This window comes from Myotis myotis, unplaced genomic scaffold (genome assembly GCF_014108235.1).
Source record: "Myotis myotis isolate mMyoMyo1 unplaced genomic scaffold, mMyoMyo1.p scaffold_m19_p_1, whole genome shotgun sequence".
NCBI lineage: Eukaryota > Metazoa > Chordata > Mammalia > Chiroptera > Vespertilionidae > Myotis > Myotis myotis.
Genome location: NW_023416313.1, coordinates 119,322,852 through 119,341,919, shown reverse-complemented (window position 1 = coordinate 119,341,919; position 19,068 = coordinate 119,322,852). Strand labels below are relative to the sequence as shown.

The 19,068-nt window shown below is 43.3% G+C and overlaps 1 protein-coding gene across 3 annotated transcripts in view; it reads right to left on the bottom strand.

Annotated features, from left to right (window-relative positions):
* The window catches only part of PEAK1 (pseudopodium enriched atypical kinase 1), a 180,483-nt gene that overhangs the window by 24,335 nt on the left and 137,080 nt on the right, over nucleotides 1-19,068 (bottom strand). The gene's annotated exons all lie outside the window — the stretch shown is intronic.

Genomic DNA, 19,068 nt, shown 5'->3' with positions numbered 1-19,068 from the left:
CCCCCTCCCCCCCGCAGCCCACATACGGTGCCTACTTTCTTTTGCCTGTAATTCCTACTTTCCCACATAATCTCTGCCCTTCCACCCAATATAAGCAGCTGGCTTATGGGGAGGGGTAGAGCAGATTTCTGTGGTTGACCTGCTGCTCTCCCATACTGCCAGCATTATTGGAATAAATGCTCATATATGATTCAATCCTATTTCTGCTAAATTGGCTCTAATAGTGACAGGCCTTTGTTGGTGGGATTGTAAATTGGTGCACACATTAGGAAAAACAAGATGGAGTTTCATCAAAAAATTAAAAATAGCACTACCATAGATCCAGTAATTCCACTTCCGAGTATATATTCGAAGAAATCCAAAACACTAATTTGAAAAGACATATGCATCCCTATGTTCATTGTAATACTAGTGCCCTGGTGCACAGATTCATGCACATTGAAAGGAATTTAATTAAAAGGTGGCTGGCAGGGTGGGACTGGGCAAGACAGGCCGGACACACCCTAGAGCAGCCGTGGGCAAACTAAGGCCCGAGGCTATTCTTAATCCTTTTGCCTATTTCCCCATGTAATCTTTGTCTTTGTACCCCATATAAGCAGCTGGCTTATAGGGGTGGAGAGCAGATTTCTGTGGATGACCTGCTGCTCTCCCATACTGCAGGCATTACTGGAATAAATTCTCATATATGATTCAACCCTGTTTCTGCTAAATTGGCTCAAGTAGTGACAGGCAGCCCACCAGTTTCACAACCACTGAGCCAAACTGTTCAGGTGCAAGAGGACAGTTTGGACAAACTTTTCTTTGTTAGCATACTAAAAATCATGCACATGGGTAGAAATTCAACAAAATGAACATACTTTGAGATGTATAGCTAGGTGTGTTCCAAGCACATTTAAGAACTGCTTTCTTGTAAATCTGAAAACTCTACCCTTCCTCAGGAATCTGTACCCCTAAACCCACCTACCTCCCCTATCCCCAGCCTATAAGACTTTCCTAATTCCCCCAATTTGGGGAGAAGAGATCATAGCTAATCCTCCATTCCCTGGCTGAAGAATAAAGTTTCTGACTTGCTTTATTAAATACTGTCTCATCCCACTGGTGTAAGCAACACCGGGCAGAAGGACAATGATCTGCAGTCTGTGACCCTTAGGAGTCAGTGAAAATCACTTTGTAAGATATATAAAAGTTTAATCACCTGTTGTACACCTGAAACAAATATAATATTATATTCAACTATAGCTGAAAAATAAATTTACAAAAGAAAGTCATACCGGTTAGCCTATTCTAGATTTCTTTAGTATGGGAGGGAATATCTTAATACATTGCGGACGGATCATGAGAATTCTCGCTTTGTATTACACAGTGTTTTATAAAGTATCATGCTTTAAAAAGATATTAGCTTGTAAGAACATGTAATAAGTAACTTCAAAATGCAATGGGTATTTAATTTTAAAGCGTGCCTTTAACATTTACATAAAACATTTTTTTTGTACTCGCTCAATAGAAACTTATCTGGCCACTGGGTAAAGCTAGCAATAAAACTACTGGTCCGCAATGTGTTAAGAAGACAAACTGTAAAAAGTTGTGTGAGCAAACTGTTAGTCTCTTTTGTTTATCTCTGCAAAAGAAGGGCTCACAGTATCCTAGTAGTTTCTCTAAGGGTGTTGAATTTTGGCCCGAATAGTCTTCAAAGAGACATTTATATTCACCATTTAGTGTAAGACATCCTTTTCCAAATATGTCTTACATATACACTGAGTGGCCAGATTATTATGACCACTTGACGTTTGTAGGCAAATTAGCTATAATTTCGCACTGAAGTTACTAGAGGGCCAGACCATTATAAATAGGGAAGCAGGTTGTTTACCATGACAGAAGTGATTTTTTCTGAAGATACTAGCAGCCCGGTGCACAAAATCCATGCACATTAAAAGGGAATTAATTGCCCTAACCAGTTTGGCTCCGTGTATAGAGCATCGGTCTGTGGACTCAAGAGTCCCAGGTTCGATTCCGGTCAAGGGCATGTACCTTGGTTGCGGCACATCTCCAATGGGGAGTGTGCAGGAGGTAGCTGATCGATGTTTCTCACTCAGCGATGTTTCTAACTCTCTATCCCTTTCCCTTCCTCTCTGTAAAAAATCAATATATTTTTTTTTAAAAGGGAATTAGCAGAGATATTTTAACACATTGTATGCGGGAAACGTATTTATACGTTTTACGTATTTATACGTTCTACCAGTGTAGTAGAGCGCGGGACACGTATTAATACGTTTTTTATAGACTAGTGGTAGAATGTGGGTAACGTATAAATACGCAAACTAAAGTTATCGTAATTTTACTGAACGTTGCCATTTGCGCAGAAAATTAGCAAAAATGGCCCGCGCCACCTGTTAGCGCGCGATAAAAACTACCCGCAAACAATGTGTTAATATTGCTATTTGCCCTTTCTCTATAAAAGAAGTGTGAGAGATGAAAGGAAATTAGTAAAATGTATATGAAAATAATATATAAATTTATTACTAAATAAACAGAAACAAGAGGATATAACAACAACAGAGGCATGATATAAAAACGACAAAAACATGATATGAAAACAACAAAAACATATGAAAACACCAGAAACATGATATAAAAACAACAGTGATGCAAACAATGACTGATAAAGTGATTAAACTTATTCTAATATCTCCCTGTACACCACATTAAGAGTGAGAACACTTTCAGAGTGCTTGACTAATTTCCCTTGTGATGAAGTACTTAGAACTTTAACTGTAACATCACATGCTCTTCAAACTCAAGAGAAAGCAACACATAACTGACCATGTGCAAAAATGGGTTCAGGTAGGAATATGCCTACTATGTCTAGAGTTTGTCCTTTTGATTTATTAATAGTCATCACAAATGCTGGCATCACGGGAAACCGTTGTCGAATCAATTTAAATGGGAGGCCAGTGTCAGATGGGGACAAATTAATTCTTGGAATCAGAACAGCCTCTCCCTCTGCAGATCCTGTTAATACTTCAGCTTCGATAATGTTAGGTCTTAATCTTTTGATAATAAATCTGGTACCATTACAAAGACCCCAATTACTATTGAGATTTCTCGATAGCATGATGATTGAATCCACTTTCAATTTTAATTTATGACACGGCATTCCCGAAGGAGTAATACTATTAAGAAATTTGATGGGATAATTTTCCTTTTCAGCATCATCTGTGTAATCAGTGGAATCATCACTCAAATATGTGTGAAAATCTCCATCAAGTATATCCAAATTTTCTTCATTTAACTTTTGAACATGCTCATTTTTTGGACAAAGAATTGCACGTTTAGATATATTTTTAATATTATCTATAGCAGTGGTTCTCAACCTTGGCTGCACATTAGAATCACCTGGGAATCTTTTAAAATCCTGATTCCTGGGCCTCATCCTCCGGAAATTGTTTCTTTGTATGGGGTGGGGTCACAACATTAGTAACAAGGAAACAGAATTAAAACTTTTGTGGGAAACTGTTTATTGCCTTCACTATCTGATAAGCATAGACAGAGCACTCCCCGAAACCCCCCGAAGGCTGGGTGCCTTTGAAGCCCTAGCAAAGCCCGGAGATAGGCGCCACCTCTGTTTGTCCAGACAGTGGTAGCTGAAACTACTCCCCCATTTATTATTATGTAAATCCTTGCTGATGGGCTAGTCTGCCTGTTGCAGGGGGTCACCTGCCTAGGGCTATGCTATGGGGGCATCCCAGATCAATAAAAGGTTGGAGCGGCCTGAGCATAGGGAGAAGTCCTTCGGGACTTGCCGCCTGGTCCCCCAATATTGCAAAATTATCTCGTGTCTTTTTCTCTCATTTGCTGTGCGGCTCCTCTTTCAGATACCGAACCCTACTCCACGCGAGTCGTGGAAGGAAACACTCAACATCTGGCGCCCAACGGGTAATCTGGAAGTGCAGGTCTCGCTGGAGCAAGAAAAGGAAGTTTTCACCGAAAAGGTGTGGAAAACTCACCGACAAAAGGTGAGGGGGATTCCACCGCACGCAATGCCCAGGATCAACTACAGAAGCCCGGGTCTGTAAGTAACTGGGAACATTTTCTTAACCAGGCTAACAAACGGGGAAGGATTTGGCTTTAAAAAAGTAGATTAGGCTTTAAAAAAGGTATATTTGGCTTTTAAAAACTAAGAAACTGTATTATGTGCTTTTGATTTGCATGTTTATTCAAGTGTTAAAATTTTAGAAGGTAATCTCTTACAGTTTTTGCATGTTATTATAGAACATAACCCTTGGTTTCTTGAAAAAGGAACATTAGATTTTAAAGGTTTGCCAAAAAGTTAATCAGAACTTGCCAAAAATTGTTTCCCCTTGTGGAACACGGCATTTCATTTCCTAGAGGCTTTAGGAGAGGTCAAGGAGGATAAATCTCCTCCCCTTGCACCCTCCGCTCCTTAAGAGGAACAAAAAAAAAAAAAAAAAAAAAAAAGGGAGGAATGGCCTTCATGGCTCCCTCCACCTCCATGTCCTAATCCTGATATGTTTAATTTGCCGTTAATAGAATCACCTGTGCAAAAAGGCCAAATTATAAAGAAATTGGAATATTAAAAGGTACTCCTTTAAATCAAGCTGAAAAAAGAGTGCCATGGTCATCTTAATGTGGTTTCTTGTCCAAATTAAAATCTTAATTTGTATTTGGAATCTATCTGTAATAAGAAATGAAACCCCACTGACGAATCTCTCTCTGGTGCGGAGAGATTCAAAGGTGGCAGGAAAAGGCAGAGCTATAAGCTCTCCCGCAATGAGATTACTTAATGTTTTATTTAAAAATTACCGGAGAACATGTTTGGAACACCAAACTTTGGCTAAGATAACCTTGGGTGCTAGCCATTGCTTTAGAAAGCGAAATAGGGAAAAACTTAAAATGTCTTTTTCAATTAAGCATGACTTTGGGAACAAATACACCATCTTTATCCTTTTTTTCCAGCTAATGACTTAAAGCTTTTACTAATTCATAAATGCATCCGGGATTTCTGTGCACATGTAAAGGGAAAAGGCCAGTTTAAAAATGAGTGCGCATAGTTTTGAGCTGAACTTGACCTTTTGCTGTGTACAGAATAAAAACCCGAGACTGTTTTGGTCTTAAAAATGGCGGAGATGAACCTGAGAAAGAAATGCAGACAGGTTTCCCAAGGCCATTTAAAGTAGCTCTTTTGAAATTTCCCACCCTAAGGCAAGTACCACCAGGAAGTTGATAGTCAAGTTTACATGTGAATAGCTATGGTTTTGTTTCTTGACTTCCCCAACAGGAAAATTGTGACCATTTTAGCAGCTATGCCAGGCTTATTGGCTGGAAACTTAAAGCTTTTAAGTTCAAATCATCTAAAAGTATTGAAATTTATAATACTGAAATGTTGATCTGAGTATGCCTATTATGAAGTCTAGAAGATAGAAGTTAATCTATTAATTGAAAATGCCTTATATTTTATTTGAAATGTCTAAGATTTAAAGCTCTGAAAGTTTAAAGTGCAAATTGAATCGGGAGAAATTAATTAAATATCTAATGTATAACTTGTTTTTGAAAAAATAAAATGTGTTTTCCCTTAAATAATTAGGAATTCAAAATATATTACTTCTTGGTCTGATTTTAAAAAGAGGATTAATTTTTAAGATCTCAACTGAAATTTTTAATACAAAAACCAGTTTAAATTTGATTAATATTCTTTAAAATAATTATAAAGGGTATAAACAGCTAATGAGATTTCTGCTTGTCTGAATATAATGTTGGCCATCTATCTTTTAGGGATTTTGGTTTGCTCTTCCCTTGTTTATTGTGAGAATAAGGAAATCATCTTTTCTGTCAAAGAACAGTGTAGACAGCCGCCACTTTGAGCTTCCTGACTTGGCAGCCGCCATGTTGGCCGCATGGCCTGCTGCTCCCCTGGGGGTCGCCATCTTGGAACAGCCCCTCCCTCTGACTTAGCCAATCACAAAAGGGATGTCTGCTCACTGAGGCAGGATGGGATTTCAGGGGTGGAGTTTTAAGGCGGAGTTCTACTGAGGAAATGCGGATGGGGCAGAAAGTGTGCTTGCCTCCCAGATTTATTTAATACTATTTTTAAGAAGATATTTTTAATACTTAATAAATTAGCAATCACGGTCTTAATATAATTTCAGTGGTATGATAGACCAATGTTTTAAGCAGTTGGCTTTATAAGGGCCGACAATAGAGCTCATATTTCTTAAAAGGCTTGTAGATACATTTTTCAAAGATATCTTAAATTCTCAGTAGAACCACAGTTATACATATATCATAAACAAATTAAGAGTAATTGATTCCATGGTCAAGACTAGATCCTATTATGTTGAGAACTGTTTTTAAGTGTTGAAAATGTTTTAATTAGATATGTATTTGGAATTTTTTCCCGAGTGCAATATTTTAAAATATGCTTGGTTGCATAAGGAATTTCTGCCAAATAAAAGAAAGAATTGATTTATTAGTAGCAAAGTCTTTATTTAAACTAGCAATGTCTTTTATTTAAAAGCTCCTCACTGCTGCATTTTAAATTAGGCTGGAAGTGAAACAGCGTTTGCACCTCGTGTATCAGACATAAAACTTTACTAAATTTTCTAATCTTTGTAAGCAATTGAATCCTAGTAAAGTAAAATTCTTCTAAAAAGTTACTGAAGGCTTCCCATGATCCCTCTGTATATGCAAATAAGCCAAAAGGGAATGCTGTTTAAAAACATTATTTTAAATTTAATAAAAAGGAGAAAGTTTAATATTTTGAAATATCTTCCACTAATATTTACAGGATAATCTAATGATTTGCTGTTAAAATACCAAATCTGAAAATAAGTACAGTCACCATAAATATTTAATGACTTGGAATACATGGCCTTGCAGCACTATCAGTCAACATCCAAGAAGTAACCCTATAAGTTACTTGGTGTAAAAAAGAAGGGTTTTTCTTTTTTAAGTTAAAGTTCTCCAAGTGTAATCCAGCAGGAGGAACACAAACCAGACAACCAACAGCCCAGATACCACCTGGGTCATGGTAAAGTGAAGTATGGTAACAATTTATTCAGGTAAAAACTGTAGTTCAGATAACATGCTAGTTCAGATAACATGCCTAAGTTTTACCTAGGTTACCCAAGGACTCTAGATAATGTGTTTACCCATCACTGTAATTTAGATAGCATACTGTCTCTGCTTCTGTAAATTGCTTTTTTTTTGCTAACTAGGTTCCTCATTCCAAACCTTGAGTTTAAAATTAAGTTGTCATGACCTAGAGCAAAGAATATTCTTACATGGTATTCTTCTACAAAGTTTTATTAATAATTTTTGATGCTTTATAACAGTATGTTGTGCATTTATCCCAAACAAATTTACAAATGAATTTGAATGCTTTACATGAAGGGATTTATTCCTTTCCACTGTGTGGAGGGCCTCCTGGGGAAGGCACTTAAGCATTCTGTATTGACCTATCTTGACTTTTTTGCCAAGAGGAATCCAATTGCCTACAGCTGTTATCTGAGCTCTCTGTTCAAGCTGGGATCATGAAAAGCTGGTACCATGGATCTGTCTCTGGCCCAATGGCGTAAGCTGGGCCCTCTCTGGAGAAGAAACCTGGGTTCCCTATGATCAATGCCGGGACCCCACCAGCAGGCGAGGGGATCCAAAGGCAGTTGCTGGGTATGGAGGCCAGAGGGACATAGGCTATCAAGGAGACAGAACTGAACCTCACATCACCCTACTTGGCCCAGAGATAGCTGGTAGTCAACGACGGGTAAGATCCCACAGGGTGGGACGACCTAAGACAGGCACAGCTGGGGGCCAGTAGGAGAAAACTTGGGGTGCAACAAAGGTGGGGCACAGATCCTCACCCCCCCAATGGGGCACGGGCTTGAATGGTGCACGGGCTTGAACACTCGGCCCTACTGAGGAAGGTCTCCTGTCCCCATGGCTGCTTCTTGCTTCCCATGCCCAGCCCAGATCAGGAACCAAATAACAGAAGAGATTTGGTCCAGCTGAAATCAGAATCCAGATAAACGGAGGCTTGGCTAACAGACCCTATGTCTAAATCTAGCCTAACAACAGGAATGCTCAGAGCCTTCACAAGGATGTAAAGTGATCCTTTTCATTAATATTTACAGTGTAAATTAAGATTATTGTTAAAATATTAAATTTGACATCAAAAATAGTTTTCAAATTAATTAAAGTCAAGTTTTCAAATTAATTAAATTTGGCTAATTTGAAATAAGTAATTATTCAAAAAGTATTAACAAAAACTTTCATTTCATGGTAAACATGCTATGAACCTGAAGCATGTTCAGGTTCAATTTTTTTGTGCAAAAAATTAATATTTAAAGTTATCTAGACTGCATTAAAAAATTTTCCATAAGTCTCCTAATTAAATTAAAAAAAAAAAAAGGGGGATAGTGGAAGAATACCATGTAAGGAAAAATGTCCTGTAACTAAATTACATCTAGAAAAAATTTTTTTTTTCATTTTGTAATGCTAACAGCAAGACACCCATGAAAAACATATGTGGTGTCAAAAGAAGCCAAAGGAAAATCATTTGGGCAAATATAAAAAGGATTCCCCAAGTAAAATTTCAATTATTAACCTTTGGTCGAGAATATGTTTGTATACTTTCAGAGAACAACTCCAAGACCATGTGGATTCCTGCAACAAGGGATCCAGGAGAGAAACTGAACAGATTGCTCCAGCCACAAAGACAGGAGAGACAGTTCAGAGATGGAGATGGTGAAGACGCCTTGCCATGCTAGCAGTCAGCAGCTGTGCGTCGCTGCAGGGTGCCCAGGACCAGGCCAGAAAGGACCGGACCTGCATTTTTCACCATCCAGAACCAACATTTCATTGCTGGCGTGTACACATGAACTGTCAGACATTGAAACATGGACTCAGAACTTTTGGACATTGAAATTGGGACTTGATTATTTTTTAAAGAAAAAATAAGGGGGAGATGTGGGAAACTGTTTATTGCCTTCACTATCTGATAAGCATAGACAGAGCACTCCCCGAAACCCCCCGAAGGCTGGGTGCCTTTGAAGCCCTAGCAAAGCCCGGAGATAGGTGCCACCTCTGTTTGTCCAGACAGTGGTAGCTGAAACTACTCCCCCATTTATTAGTATGTAAATCCTTGCTGATGGGCTAGTCTGCCTGTTGCTGGGGGTCACCTGCCTAGGGCTATGCTATGGGGGCATCCCAGATCAATAAAAGGTTGGAGCGGCCTGAGCATAGGGAGAAGTCCTTCGGGACTTGCTGCCTGGTCCCCCAATACTGCAAAATTATCTCGTGTCTTTTTCTCTCATTTGCTGTGCGGCTCCTCTTTCAGATACCGAACCCTACTCCATGCGAGTCGTGGAAGGAAACACTCAACAACTTTATTGTGGGGAGCCACTACAGTGTTTTGGACAGGTTCAAGCCTTGGACTGATTAGAGGGCACAGTTCTCTCATTGCCACGTGCAAGTCCCAGTTTGGAGGGCAGGGCCCTCCCAGCACAATTATAGCCAACAGCTGTAGTTGTATGCTTGAACCTATGGTCCAAACACGTGGCCCCATGTGCCTGAGTGATGTAGGCTTGATAAGTTCAGGTGCATGTAGTTGAGTAGGATTGAAACCCAGGAGAATGTTGTAAACATCTTGGTCATGCCCTTACTTTGCCTCGTCGCTTCTGCTATAAAATAAAGGCATGGCTGTGGGCGTGGGCGCTGTCTCTCAGAGAAGCAGCATCCCACCGAGACCCGGCTTTCATTCTCTTGCCTGTCTTTTCTAAGCCTTTCAGCCGTCCCCACTCAGGTTCACCCTTGGCTGTGCTGGTGCAGCACACGTTAGAAAGAGATGCCTCCACCATCCCAGGGCGGGTTCCTGCCTCAAACCCCACCCTTACAGGAAACAGCTTGGGGGAGGGTGCAGCCATTGCCAAGACAACCCCTGCAAGACTGACTTCCTTCCACTTGGTCGAGGTTCTGATGGTCGTGATGAACACCACCCAGGGTTTTTATATAAGTAGATGGGTAAACAACGCGATTTAACAGTCTTTGAATGTGGGTATGTATGAACGTGAGTGGCCAGATTATTATGACCACCTGATGTTTGTAGGCAAATTAGCCATACACTGCATCATATGGGATATGGAAGCCGAAGGCCTGTTCAAACACCTTTGCTGTCTGCAGTTACCAAGATAAAACGTCTCCAATTCGCACAGGAACACAAGGATTGGACAGTTAAGCATTGGAAAAAGTCATGTGGTCTTCCAATGAATCACATTTCCAGTTACATCATGCAGATGGCAGAGTGAGAATTTGGCAGAAACAGCATGAAAGCATGCACCCCACATACATTAGTACAACCCTTCAAGCTGGTGGGAGCAGCGTTATGGTTTGGGGCATGTTTTCCTGGCATGATTTGGGCCTTTTAATTCATGTGGAACAACGTCTGAATAGTACAACATACCTAAGGATCATTGCTGATCAAGTTCATCCTATCATGTTGATGGTGTATCCCAATGGAGATGGCTTCTTCTAAGACAATGTGCCATGCCACGGTGCTCATATTGTGCAGAAGTGGTTTCAAGAACATGAGGGAGACTTCACCTTGCTTAGGTGACCCCCACAATCACCAGATCTCAATCCAATTGAGCATTTGTGGGATGAAGTTAAGAGCCACCAGGCAGCTGGTTCCACAACCATCAAATCTCACAGAACTGGACAGTGCTATTCATCAGGGACGGTGTCAGATTCCTCACATCAGCTTTCAACATCTCGTGGAGTCAATGCCAAGAAGAATCGCCACAGTATTGAAGGCAAAAGGTGGCCCAACGAAGTAATGATGGGGTGGTCATAATAATCTGGCCACTCACATTCAAATACATCCCACGTTCAAAGGCTGTTAAATCGTGTTTACCCATATCTTCAGAAAAAAATCACTTCTACTGTCGTGGTAAACAACCTGCTCCCCTATTTATAATGGTCTGGCCCTCTAGCAACTTCAGTGTGAAATTATAGCTAATTTGCCTACAAAGGTCAAGTGGTCATAATAATCTGGCCACTCAGTGTATACCCACATATCACCAGTTGCCCCCTGTTCTTTGGACATTGCTCTTGCATCATTATAAGCAAAGAAATATACCAGATCATTCATTTGGGAAAAAGACAAGACTGCATGGCAATAATACATAAAGTTAGTCTAGCCCAGACGTGGGCAAACTACGGCCCGCGGGCCGGATCCGGCCTGTTTTAAATGAATAAAACTATTGGAAAAAAAGACCGTACCCTTTTATGTAATGATGTTTACTTTGAATTTATATTAGTTCACACAAACACTCCATCCATGCTTTTGTTCCGGCCCTCCGGTCCAGTTTAAGAACCCATTGTGGCCCTCGAGTCAAAAAGTTTGCCCACCCCTGGTCTAGCCCATTGATGGCAAACCTATGACACACGTGTCAGAGGTGACATGCAAACTCATTTTTTTGGTTGATTTTTCTTTGTTAAATGGCATTTAAATATATAAAATAAGTATTAAAAATATAAGTCTTTGTTTTACTATGGTTGCAAATATCAAAAAATTTCTTTATGTGACATGGCACCAGAGTTAAGTTAGGGTTTTTCAAAATTCTGACACGCCGAGCTCAAAAGGTTTACCATCACTGGTCTAGCCCTACTTCTCAATTGTTTTGAAATAACACATGCTCCTTTCTGAAATAGGTACTTTGTCTTTCAGCAACAAAGGCCCAAGACAGATGAGGCCCTTAACCCTATTGATATAATAGTTCTTAAAAAAAAAATACACACACACACACATCCTATATAATAAAAGGCTAATATGCAAACTGTCCCCTCAGGAGTTCGACTGACCGGGAGTTCAACCACCCACTATGACATACGCTGATCACCAGGGGGCGGCATGGAACAAAGGAAGGCCCCAGCCGGCAGCCAAGGGAAGGAAGGCCCCCATTGGCCTTGATCACCGGCCAGGCCTAGGGACGTGCACAAATTTCTTGCACCGGACCTCTAGTATATATATGTTTTATTGATTTCAGAGAGGAAGGGAGAGGAAGAGAGATAGAAATATCAATGATGAGAGAGAATCATTGATCGGCTGCCTCTTGAAAGCCCCCTACTGGGGATCTAGTCCAAAACCCGGGTGTGTGCCCTGACCACTGGGAATCAAACCAGTGAGCTATTTCAGAGCTTGACGTTCAACCTCTGAGCCAAACTGGCCAGGCTATAATAGCTCTTGAGTGTTAAACAGAATCTCAAAATGCCTTTTCAGTTCAATAGTAATATAGTAACTTGAATCCAGATTCTCTCTCTGTAGTTTACCCCTCAGTTTAAAAAGTGTGGGCTAAGACACAGAGTCACTCTGTCATTGGCACTAGACAGTTCCATGGTGTAGGTGCTGCAATTGCAGACAGTAGCTAGCTAAAGGTCTAGTCTAGGTGTACATTCTGTCTTGACAGACAGAGAAGGCCAGTAGCTTACCTTATCCATTAATTTACTAAGATAACATCTAGTCTTTCTAAGCTAAATTATCACTCAGAAGTCATTTAGGTATGTTAATTGGTTTTGAACCTGTGTATAGAATCAGTAAAAAAGAATTATGGAAATAAAGAATCTTACCTTGAATTTACATAGAACTTGTGTTTTTAAAAACTCTCATATGCATTATCTCACTTGACACTAATCTCAGTCCCACAAAGTAGATGTATTATCACTGCAAACACCTGAAAGATGAGGAAACTGTGGGTTTCAGGTGTTTGCAGTGATAATACATCTACTGCCACTCTCTTAAAGTAACATCTGAAGAAACTAAGTGACAGTGAAATAAATGAGTACTCATCAGGAACATTTTGTTCTCTTTTAGCCAAACAATACTATAATTACCCTTACTGTCCCTTTTTAAAGCTGAGGAAGTTAAGACTTAGAGAGGCAACTTGTGATAAAGCTACTAAGTGGCAGAGCCAGGATCTGAACCCAGATGTTTTGGACCACAAAGACCATACTTTATTTATTACAATGATGAAGCCTTAGACAGTGAATTTGTTACAGTGAATGTAACAGGACAAGAATTCTTGAAGTTGAGTTTTAGCCCTCTTAAAAAAGTGGGTTGTCTAGAATGAGCAATATACATTAAGAAATTAATATGTGACATAATGGACAAAGTGTAGGCTGTGGAATCAGAGATTGGTAATTAAATACAGCTCTACCAATTTCTAGCTGTGTGGCCTTAAGAAAATTAGCTCACCAATAAGGATGCCTCTGCATCCCTGCGGAACCCCCAAACACTCTGGGATGCAACGAGTAGGAGGGCTACTGAGATGGGCCTTAAAGCCTAGAGCATGTGCTCAGGTGGAGTTGCTACAGATGAGGGATTCACCTAACTCAGCAGATACTGCAGGCAGGCCTGATGGCAGCTGGATGGCTTGGCTTCCTGGCCCTACGGGACACATTAAGATTCAATCATGAAATTCCAGCAAAGGTAGTCAGTAACCATTCTTGTGTTTATGCAAACATCAGGCCAAATTGAATATAGTAGATAAATTAGTCTTGATTTGGTTTTTTGATAGCCATAGAGGAATTTTAAGAAGAAAAATCCTATTTCAATAGAGGTTGTTAAAACTAAAATGGTTTCTTTCCCTTCCACTGGACCATGTGTTATAGTTTGTCTCTGCCAGGTCACAAGCCCAGCTCCTTCTGTGCCCAGGACAGCAGGGAGCCTGAGTGGAAGATGACCTCTAACCAGACACACCCGCTGCAGATCACCCTCAAGAAGGCAGCGGACCTCACCGGACCCCTTGGAATCCTCCTAATGCTGTTGAATTCTGGCCCTTGCATTATTAACAGACTAGTCCAATTTGTCAAGAAGCATATAGGGGTGGTTCAGTTGATAGTTCTGCACGCCCAGTACAGGACTCTAGCAATGGTGAAATAGAAATGCAGTCCGCCTCATGATTGAGCCGGAAGTTCCAAGACAAAGGGGGGAATGAAAGGGCGAGGGCTACGCCCACCATCTTGCCCCAGGGCGAGGGCTACGCCCTCCATCTTACCCCGGATCCTCCATCTTTTGGGCAGCAGCCTTAGCCATGTGCTCGGCAAGGAGCTTCTTCCCGGAAGCCCAAGCCTCTGCTAGTCACACCTAGGATTTCTTTAAACTAACCAATGACAATCAAGGGAAGTGCACGCCATAGATACGACCACATCCTGTGTAACAAGACACTGACTTGTGCCCAGCCAATCGGCAAGGCCCACAGTCCTCTCTCCTCCCCTTACTCCAACCCCCTATAAAACCCCTCTCCACACAGAGCTAGCTCTCTCTGCCGCTTGCCGCTGTGTCGGTGATTGTGGTTGGGGAGCCGAGCTAGCTCGAATAAAGACTCTTTGCTTTTGCATCAGACTCAGCTGGCTCCCTGGTGGTCTTTTGGGGATCCTGAAATCTGGGCATAACACTGCCTCCCACAACATCATTGAAACTACCAACTATAAGACAAACAACCACCATTCAGAACCATGGGGAAATTGGCCCAGTGGAAGTTCTACAACTGGAAGGAAAGAAAGAAGCGCAGTGAGACTGAGTAGGAGCTACAGAGGTGCCAAAAACAGAGGTACACAGCCACGCACCAGGCGGGCTGCAACTGGATGTGCAGTTTCTTTTTCAATTGGAAGGGGTTACGAACTCTCGAATCCTCTGGGCTTGCTCAGGGTGGGTCTCTGAGGCCCCAGAACCCACGGGGAGAGGCGGCACGCCTTACAGTGGTTGGAAAGCGAGAAAGGCTCTGGAGCACAGCTGCTCGCCGGCACTGGGGGATGCCAAGCCCCAGAGTCCTGGAGAGGCGAGGAGCCGCGGAGACGGCGTCATTGCTATTTTCTCCGCCCTGGCGGCTTCCTGAGGCCCCGCCCTACTCAATTTACATTTCCATCCAGGCTGTGCCAGAGGCACAAGAGGAAACGCCTGCGCTTTTACAAACTCTCGAATCCACTGAGTTGGTTCGGGCAGGATCATGAGGCCCCAGACCCCACGGGGAAAGGTGGCATGGCCTTACAGCGGTCAGAAAGCGAGGGAGGCTCTGGCGCGCAGCTGCTCGCCAGCACTGGGGGACGCGAAGTCCCAGAGAGGCAAGGAGCTGTGGAGATGCTGCCATTGCTATTTGCTCCGCCCTGGCAACTCCCTGAGACCCCGCCCTAATCAATTTACATCCCCATCCAAGCTGTGCCAGGGGCACAAAAAGACCCACCTGCGCTTTTGTAGCCTAACCCAACAAATTGCAGACTTCAACTCCTCACACCCATGGGAGACACACTCAAGAAGCAGACCCAGGAGAACCAAGATGGCAGCGTAAAGAACAGACCTGTGCGTGTTGCCTCCCACATCATCGAAACTACCAACTACAGAACAAACAGCTATCACACAGAACCATGGGGAAGCTGGCCCAGTGAAAGCTCTACAACTGGAAGGAAAGAAAGAGCACTGAAACTGAGTAGGATGTGCAGAGACACCAAGTACAGAACCCAACCCAACAAACTGCATATTTCAACTCCTTGCATAGAAAGAAGAGCATTGAGACTGAGTAGGATGTGCAGAGGCACCAAGTACAGAGCCCAACTCAGCAGGTTGCAGATTTCGGCTTCTCGCATCCAGGAGGGACACGCTCGGGGGGCAGGGTCGGGTTTGGGGGAGGCCGGGGCCGGGCCCAACTAGGCCGGCGATGTGGATTCGCCGTACCAGCAGGCGCACAAGCAAGCCCACCGGTTCCAGTCTCGCGTGGGACGCTGGGGGACGGCAGACGGGCAGTCTGTGCACTTGGTGGAGGGCGAAGTCCAAGCAGGCGTGCCTGATGTTCAGCCACCAGGAACTCCTGGAGATTATGTCTGGTGGGGAGCCGCCCAGCAGGGGACAGTGTGCCAAACTTCGTGTTGCCCCGGTGAGGCCAGGACAGACCCGGTGAGGTCGGGACAGCCCCGGTGAGGTCGGGATGCCCCCGGAGAGGTCGAGACAGCCCCAGTGAGGTCGAGACTGCCCCAGTCAGGTGGGGATGGCCCCGGTGAGGTCGAGACGGCCCAGCGAGGTCGGGACGGCCCCGGTGAGGTCGAAACGGCCCCGGTGAGGTTGGGACGGCCCCGGTGAGGATGAGACAGCACTGGTGAGGTTGAAACAGCCCCGGTGAGGTTGGGACGGCCCCGGTGAGGTTGAAACAACCCCGGTGAGGCTGGGACGGCCCCAGTGAGGCCAAAACGGCCCAGGTGAAGTCAGAATGGCCCCAGTGAGGTCAAGACGGCTGCGGTGAGGTCGGAATGGCCCGGTGAGGTTGAGACGGCATCTGGGGCCGGAATGGCCCCGGCGAGGTCGAGATGGCCTCGGTGAGGTCGGGACGGCTCCAGTGAGGTTGGGACGGCCCTGGTGACATCGGGACGGCCCAGTGAGGTTGAAACGGCCCCGGTGAGGCCGAAACGGCCCCGGGGAGGTTGAGACGGCCCCAGTGAGGCTGAAACGGCCCCAGTGAGGTTGAGACGGCATCGGGGCCGGAATGGCCCTGGCGAGGTCGAGACAGCCTCGGTGAGGTCGAGACAGCCCCGGTGAGGTCGGGACAGCTCCAGTGAGGTTGGGACGGCTCTGGAGAGGTTGAAACAGATAATGGGGACCAGTATAGACTGATTAACAGGGGTAGATGCAGAGGCAGAGCAGCATTGAACAGACTGTCAAACTACAGTGGGAAGCCTGGGGAGGGTTTTGGGGGGGGGGGGTTAAGAGATCAACTGAAGGACTTGTATGCATGTATATAAGAATAACCAATGGACACAAGACACTAGGGGGTAGGGGAGGCCAGGGGAATGTCAAGGGGTGGGGGGGAAAAAGATAAAAAAAAAAGAAAATTAGCTCACCACTCAGCTTTATTTTCATCTGTCAAATGGATAAAAAAGATCTTAACCTCATAAAACTGATGTGAAGATTAAATTACAACACTAACACAGTTACTGGCACATTAACAAATCTTGATTATCTTCCTTTATAAAAGTATTTATGGAAGAAGCAGAGGAGGTACAGAGCAGGGAAAGACAACAGTCTCTTATTTGCTAGAGAATAAAGAAAAATGGAGAGATCTAAAATGGCGGTGGTATAGATGGACATGTCCCGTGCCTTGTCCCGGAGCAGATAGGGTGAGAAGCTGAAACTAGTACCATCCAGCCCAAATTGGCAGAGGAGATTCAGCTGGGAGACAGTTTGCAGCCGCGAAAGACAGAGGACTCCAGGAGAAAGGGGGGGCTGTTGGAGACTGCCGGATCGGGCTCCCCTAAGCAGGCAGCCTCCACTGCTGCTGAAATCTCCCAGAGCGGCCGGCTCAGCCACGGAGACCGTGCTATCTTGAGTGGCTGATATCGAAGCATATACATCCAGAGACCCTGCAACCATGGCATCCAGGGATCATCTGAAGCAGCGCAACTACGTGGACACAGACAAGCCTTGCTCCTCCTCACGGAAAGGTCAGATTTCACCTAAAGGTGTGGTTTGCAATCCAGGTTGGAGAGAGGAACACACGCGGGGCAACTCTGCGCCCCACAAAGTCCGCGGCCATTGGGGCCGTGAGTGTGGAAAGGGTCCTGCAGGGCTGCTGGCAGAAGGGAACTCTAAAAATAAGTCCATAGCTGGACTGGGTGCAAAAAGGCACCCTCGGATTTTGCCAGTGTGCCGGCTGCTTAGTGCCAGGGGAGAGAGGACGTGCGGAAGAGACTGCGCACAGAGCTGGACAGTGGAGGGTTGCCAATTCGTGCACCTTCTCAGGCTCTTTTTTTTCTCTCTCTCCCCCTTAAATCTGTGTGTTTGATTATTAAACCCAATACATAGGATCACCCAATTGGGGTCACTCACAGAGACTGCAGGGGAAAGTTGTTATTGTGAAACCTGGGAATCATAGCGGGGAGTAACGATCAAAGAACCAGTTCCGGGGCAGTAGACTCTCCCATACCAGTATTAAGCGTGATAGGGAAAACAAAATCTAACTACTGGCTAGAGAGGTTTGGAGGTCAATCCAGAAACACTGCCACCTAGGGGCTGAACCACAAACTGACTCTTCTGGAAACACAAATAAAGGCAGTCTAGGAAACAAATACTGCCTACTTTAAAATCAGGACTGTGGTTTACAACATGGAGGAACAGTGTATTGCAGGGAACTTCAACACTCTCCTGAATACCTGACAGGACTAAGGTGTGCCAAACAGTAGAGTAGAGGAATTGAAGGACCTTCACTACTAAACATTTTTTTTTCATTAGTTTCTTTTACTCAAGAAACTAATTTTTTTGCTTCTTCATCACCTGATTTTACCTTTTTAATTACTACATTTTTTCCAATCCCCTGCTCTAAATCCATATACACCTCTCTCTTCTCTTTCTTCACGATCCAAATTTTTTTTTTCTCTCTGTCGTTTTGTTGTTTGCTTGATTGTTGAGTATATTGGGTTTTTTTATGCTTATTTGTGAGATTGTTTTGCTTTTTCTTTTTGTTTTTCTGTTGGTTTTTTCCCCCCCGTTATTTTTTTGCTTCTGTGTTCCCTTGCCTCGCTTGATATTAGTTATTGTTTGTAGTTTGCATTCATCTCTAGGGATCTGTTGCTGGAATTTGTTGGGATTAGTGGCTGTTCTTTTGGAGTTTTCTCCCCATAGAAATAGTTTCTTCCCCTCTTCTACTTCATTCTCTTTCTTTTCTCTCTTACTTTTTTCCCTTTTCCCAACTTCATTTTTTCACTCCTTTTCTTTACTTTTTCTCTTTTTTCTTTTTCTATTCTTTCTTCCTTATCCCCTAATTCTCTTTGCTCTGGTGGTCACCTTTATTTGGGGTTATTAGTATCATGAATAAGAGATCAACCAAAGGACTTGTATGCATGCATATAAGCATAACCAATGGAGGCTGGGGGATTGTCAAGTGGGGGGCGGGGGGAGGAAAGGAGACATATGTAATACTCTTTGTAATACTTTAAGCAATAAAAAAAAAAGAAAAAAAGGAAAAAAAGGAAAAAAAAGGAAAATGGAGTGGAAGACACGTAATAACAGACCTCATTTGT